The following is a 6,369-nucleotide window of genomic DNA, read 5'->3' as shown; positions in this document are numbered from 1 at the left end:
CCCTTTACGGTCGCTCTTGCGGTTGGTGGAGTTGGTGGAAGAAGTTTCTTTCGTCTCTTCCTTATCCCAATGCGCACACAACTCCTTCCAGACCGTGTCGTTCATCGACTTTGGGACCTTTTAATAAAAAAAAAAGAAAAATTTAATAAATTAAAAAATAGTTTAATAAATTAAAAAATGGTTTAATAAATTAAATCGAACCTTATTGATTTCCCACTTCTTCTTCCACTCGTGGATCTGCTTCCCATAGTTGTCCATTACTTTATGGACGAAGTGGTGATAGATAAAGAGCGTCTCATCGGAATTCCAGTTGAACTCTTGCTGAAAAAAAACACAATTAGTAGAAAATTTATATTAAAGATTAAAAATATAAGTAAAAAATTAGAATACTTACCGCAAACTGACGAAACCACAGAACCTGCTTGTCGGTTGGGAAGTGAGTGAAAGTCGGATGTCCACTGTCGAGGGCCGAGTACATCATACGGTTGATCCATGCGCTGATCCCGTTCCCGGATCGGTTGAACCTTAGTAAAAGAACAAACGGTTAATAATGAATCCAAATTTAAAGAAAAAAAAATGTTTAATTACCATGTTTGACCCCGTTCATGTGGATACGGAGTGAGATACGGAAGATGGTCACGACCGGGCTGTTGAACCAACTCCGCAACACGCATCACTCCCGGAGGACCCGGATGAACAGGAGCGGATGCAGCAGCGGGAGCAAGAGGAGCAGGAGCGGGTGCAGCAGAGGGAGATGTATGGTTGGAGCTGTGGGGCGAAGGGGAATCCTGAAAATGGCTGGAATCCCGAGACTGGCTCCCCGTACCACCACGACCACGACGCTGTCGAGGCCGGGTCTGATCATCATGAGACCTGTAAATTTAAAAAATATATTTAATAAATACAAAAATATATAAATTAATTTTTTAATCACAAAAAAAGTTTTATAGATATTTTTAAATCCCAAATAATAGTTTTTAATAATAGTTTTATATATATTAAAAATATATATTAAAAATATTTTTAAATCCCAAAAAGTTTTAATAATAGTTTTATATATATTAAAAATATTTTTAAATCCCAAATAATAGTTTTTAATCACAAAAAAAGTTTTATAGATATTTAAAATGTTTTGTAAAATCCAAAAAATTGAATTTATAAAGAAATTTTTTTTTTGTAAAGTCCAAAAAATCGAATTTATATAGAAAAATCGTTTTGTAAAATACAAAAATCGATTTTATATACAAAAATCGATTTTATAAATAGAAAAAAAAAATTATACAAAAATTCTAAATCAATTCAACAAAACAAATCATTCAACCAAATCACAATTCTAAACCTATTATACAACCAAATCACAATCCTAACCAATCACCTTAACAAAAATCTATCAAAACTACACAAAAACCTAACAAATAGAACCTAAGAGAGTGGGATAGGGTCCTTACATGATTTGTGTAAGAAAAGGGGGAGATCGCCGGAGATATCGTCGGATTTCAGAGGGAAATCGCCGGAGAAAAAAGAGAGGAGTCGCGCAGAGGAAAAAGAAAGAAATGGGGAAGAGGAAGTGGCTCGTGGTTATAAAACCTAGGGTCCAACAGATATTATCCGTCGGAATTCTAATTTCAATTTTCGCGAAATATTTGCCCGGTAAAATGAAAATATTCTTCGGAAATTCCGACGGATAGTAAAATATCCGTCGGAATTTCCTCGGAATATTCCGAGGAAATACCGAGGAACTAGTGTTTGGGGTTTCAAAACATCAATTTTTTTTGCCGTATTTCATTTCTTATACAATTGTAATGCATACCATTGAGGATTCTTTGTATAGATGTGCATAAACCATGAAATAAAAAATTTCAAAACTAATTGAAAGTATTCCCTTTACCGTTCATTAAAAGGTATAAGTGTTTGTCTTATGTTGCGAGATTTCGTTCATACAATCGAAAAAGTGTTAATTATACGGTAAGGAACAAATTTTTGTCTTCATAATGAACGTAAGACACTTAATAAGGGTTATATAGGTGTTATTCAAACGGCAAAACGTTGTTTTCTGTTTAAAAACCCTATTTCCTCGGAATTTCCTCGGATTATTCCGAGGGAACTCCGAGGAAACCCTCTTCTTCCTCGGAATATCCTCGGAATATTCCGAGGAAATTCCGAGGAACTAGTGTTTGGGGTTTCAAAACGTATTTTTTTTAAATAAACGCATCGATCGATGCGTTTTTGAACAAAAACAAATCGATCGATTACAAAGATGGACCGGGCCGTAAGATTGTGATCGATCGATGAGAGTATCCCATCGATCGATCGAGAATCTCAATTGTTCCTCGGAATGTCCTCGGAAAATCTTGTATGTTTTTTTAAAAACGCATCGATCGATGCGTTTTTGAACAAAAACAAATCGATCGATTACAAAGATGGACCGGGCCGTAAGATTGTGATCGATCGATGAGAGTATCCCATCGATCGATCGAGAATCTCAATTTTTCCTCGGAATGTCCTCGGAAAATCTTGTATGTTTTTTTAAAAACGCATCGATCGATGCGTTTCTGAACAAAAACAAATCGATCGATTACAAAGATGGACCGGGCCGTAAGATTGTGATCGATCGATGAGAGTATCCCATCGATCGATCGAGAATCTCAATTTTTCCTCGGAATGTCCTCGGAAAATCTTGTATGTTTTTTTAAAACGCATCGATCGATGCGTTTCTGAACAAAAAGAAATCGATCGATTACAAAGATGGACCGGGCCGTAAGATTGTGATCGATCGATGCGTTATAGAACAAAAACGCATCGATCGATGCGTGTTCGGAAAACAGAATTATAAGGCAAAACCCGACCTTTTCTGGATCTAAACCTTAGAACTCTCATCCCCTCCGATTTCCCCTATAATTCGCCCCCCCTTTCTCTCTCTATAATCATCCGATTTGAACAATTTTGGGCTCCATTCCACTTGATTTTTCGAGCTCTACCTGATTCCTACACTCGTCTTCACCCTAAGACAGGTATACTCCGCGAATCTCCACATTCTGAAATCGTGTTCTTGAGCAATTTTTTGGGTTTTGTGAATTTCTTATTTCCGTGTTGATTCCTTGATCAAATATGCATGAAACAGATGTTTAAACATGGAATAGAACACAATTGTCTGTGATCAACGAGTTTGGAACAGGATTTGAGATGATTTAGGGATTGAGAATTTTTTTCAATTTGGTTTTTTTTTTATCACAACTCGATTTCGCTTTTCATTTTCATGTTGCTTTGAGTTCTTAATTGATTATAACCATGTTGAGAGCAATGATTCTATTTTGTAGAGAATGAAGCGCACGAAAATGTCAGCAAAGAAGAACACACAAGAAGAGGGTTCGTCTCAGCGAGAGAAGCAAAGGCCAAAGAAGTGGGATAAGTCTGATACCACCCACTACAACAACATGAAGAAGGTAGCCGTTCCGGCTACACAACTAGCATGTCCTGAGACGATGACAATATTGGGAATCCAAGCAGACATTGAAGGACTGTTCCAGAACATGGGTCTAGGCCAACTATGCAACCTCAACGAACCCACTTATCCGGAGTTGGTACGCCAGTTCATAGCATCCGCATACGTCACCCGTCCCGATGATAGCCATCAGGAAGGTTTTCTGGCATTCGTAGTGCAGAAAGTATACTATGAGGTATCTTTCACAGACCTCTGCAGACTATTTGGATTGAGTGCAGGGGAGAGGACATCTGGTCTTTATTGGACTTCAGAGCTGTTGAACTTCTGGGAAACGATTGGCACAGGGGTTTATAGATCTTCTCAGGCAAAGGAGTCACTTATCCGGAGCCCAGTACTGAGATATGCCACACGCCTCATTGGCTCATTGCTATACGGGACAACCACAGCCGCATCAGTCACGCAATGGGAGTTGTGCCTCCTGTACCAAGGTGTGAGGCATTTGCTACCGGCATTTGGAAACTCTACATTCCCACCTGCTACTGCCTTCAACATGGGAGCGGTGCTGGCCGCAAACTTAGCAGGATACAAGGGGAAAGTAACCAAAAAAAAGAGCAATGCATGTGGATTTGGTGCAGTGATTACTCGGATCCTTAGACATGTGGGTGTAGACTGCAAGAACCAGGAGGTAGCACTGGACAGATCGAACAACATTGCTTGGAACTACCTGGATGTCATTTCTCTAGTAAGTAAGGAGTTCATAGCTGGTCCCCACTCGAGGATCCATCGGGATGGTCCTTACGTCTACGTATTCCAGGACCGAGCGAAGAAAACACTCTACTGCCACCTACCTCAGATCGGTCTCACTTCTCTACTTTCAGAGGCTGCAGTTGAGTTCCTACCCCCTGCTACCGCACTAGTAGACAAGCCATCCTTCTTCACGCCAAAATATCAGACCAAAGGCAAGGGCGTGGTTGATGAAGAAGGAGAAGATGAGGCTGCACAAGCCATTCCAGATGATTCACAACCCCATCAGCTACTCCCATCAGACTCCAGCCAGTACAAGCTGCAAGAGCTTCCACCGAACGCCACTTCGCGCCAGCAACAACATTGGAGAGATCAGAGCATAAAGACAAACAACGACATGCTACACAAGATCTGGGCTGCCATTTCACGTATCAGGCCGTGTCGTTGCCAAAAGGATGATGTAGTTCATCGGGACAACTCTCCATCCACCTCTGGTTCGGGTTCGAGTGGTACACACAGGGTAAGAAAGAGGTCCAAGAGACCCAACGATGCAGGAACATCTGGAGCAGGAGACGAGGAGTAGGAGCTATCACCGGCTATTTTATTTTCTTTTCTATTCTAACGTTTTATGGTCTTATTTTCTGTTAATTTTGAACTGAGTTTTTTTTTTGGGTTTCTTAATTATGAGTTCGTATTTCTTTTACATGGTTTCTTCTTTTTATTGGTTGTGTTCTGAGTAGTTTTTAATTCGTATTCAGCTTTGCCTTGCTAGATAAACCAAATAACTATTATCCGAGGAAAGAGGTTATATCAAGTGTTCCTCGGAATTTCCTCGGTATTTCTTTAAAAAAAAAAAAATAAGTTCAATGGTAGTCTGTTTCCGATTCATCATCACCAGATGAATCTGAATCTGGATCTTCGTGAAACTCTCCAATCACTGGTTCATCCTCTACGTGAACGACGGCTTCCTCTCCAAAGTCGGTTAAATCGACTACAAGGCCAACTCCAGCTAAATCTTCTGCTGCACTTAAGTTGCCGGATGTGCTTGGTTGTAGTGGGTCTTCCAGCTCAGAACTTCCCTGAACTCGGCCTCTCGGGTTGAGTCTTGTAACAGTAACCCATGGATCATCTCTGTTCCTTACCCGGGGGTACTTGATATAACAAACCTGTAACATTTAGAAAAATTATAAATTAATACACATGATGATGAATCATTCTGAATAATTAACATTTAATTACCTGATCGGCCTGAGAAGCAAGAATGAAAGGATCATAATATTGCAGCTTTCGCCTCGAATTTACTGATGTAACACCAAATGCATCTGTTCTCACACCTCGATCTGGGGTGTTGTCGTGCCAATCACAATAGAAAACAGTACAGCGCAATCCAACCATGCCCAAATACTTAATTTCCAAAATCTCATGTATGTGTCCGTAGTATACATCATCTCCTGATGCAGAACAAACGCCAGCATCATAAGTCGTACTCGAACGTCTCCTCTTCTGAGTTGTGAATGCATATCCTCGAGTACAAAATCTCGGATATGACTTCACAACAAAGTTTGGTCCAACGACCATCTCACGTATCCAATCGTCAAATGTTTCACCTCTGGCCAAACCAGCAGACACCTATTAATAGCACATATATATATATTATATCAATAAATGTGAATTAGTATAAATATGTGATAAAATATATTTTAATTTGTTTAAAGCACTCACATAAGTAAACATCCATCCACTAAATTCTCTCTGCTTCATTTCTTCTAGTTCGTCCTCTGTGGCGTATCTATACTCGAACCGCTTTTCTGCCATGAAAATCCTGTATATGATGACAATAATGTAATTAATTAAGATTTAAATTTCAACTTGTTAAAATAAAAATTTGTAAGCTCATTTATTTACCTCTCATATTGAAGAACGTCTTCGCAGTTGGTGAGCAAATATGTTTGCAAATGACTGCGCTCCTGCTCAGTAAGTCGACGGTCCTTTGGTTTTCCGCTAAGTCGTCCAACATCTGTGAAAATGTCTGGAACCGTAACATGATATGTTGCCCGTTCGCCTCTATCATCATGCCGAGCAGGTCTTCTGTTTTTGGTCTGAACTTCTGCTGGAAAGTAGTACTCGGCAAAGTTTGAAGTTTCTTCATTGATCATCTGTGCGACTATAGAACCTTCCACCCT

Source organism: Brassica napus, chromosome C7 (assembly GCF_020379485.1).
Source record: "Brassica napus cultivar Da-Ae chromosome C7, Da-Ae, whole genome shotgun sequence".
NCBI lineage: Eukaryota > Viridiplantae > Streptophyta > Magnoliopsida > Brassicales > Brassicaceae > Brassica > Brassica napus.
The sequence above is the reverse complement of the archived record's forward strand: the minus strand, read 5'-3'. Positions refer to the sequence as shown.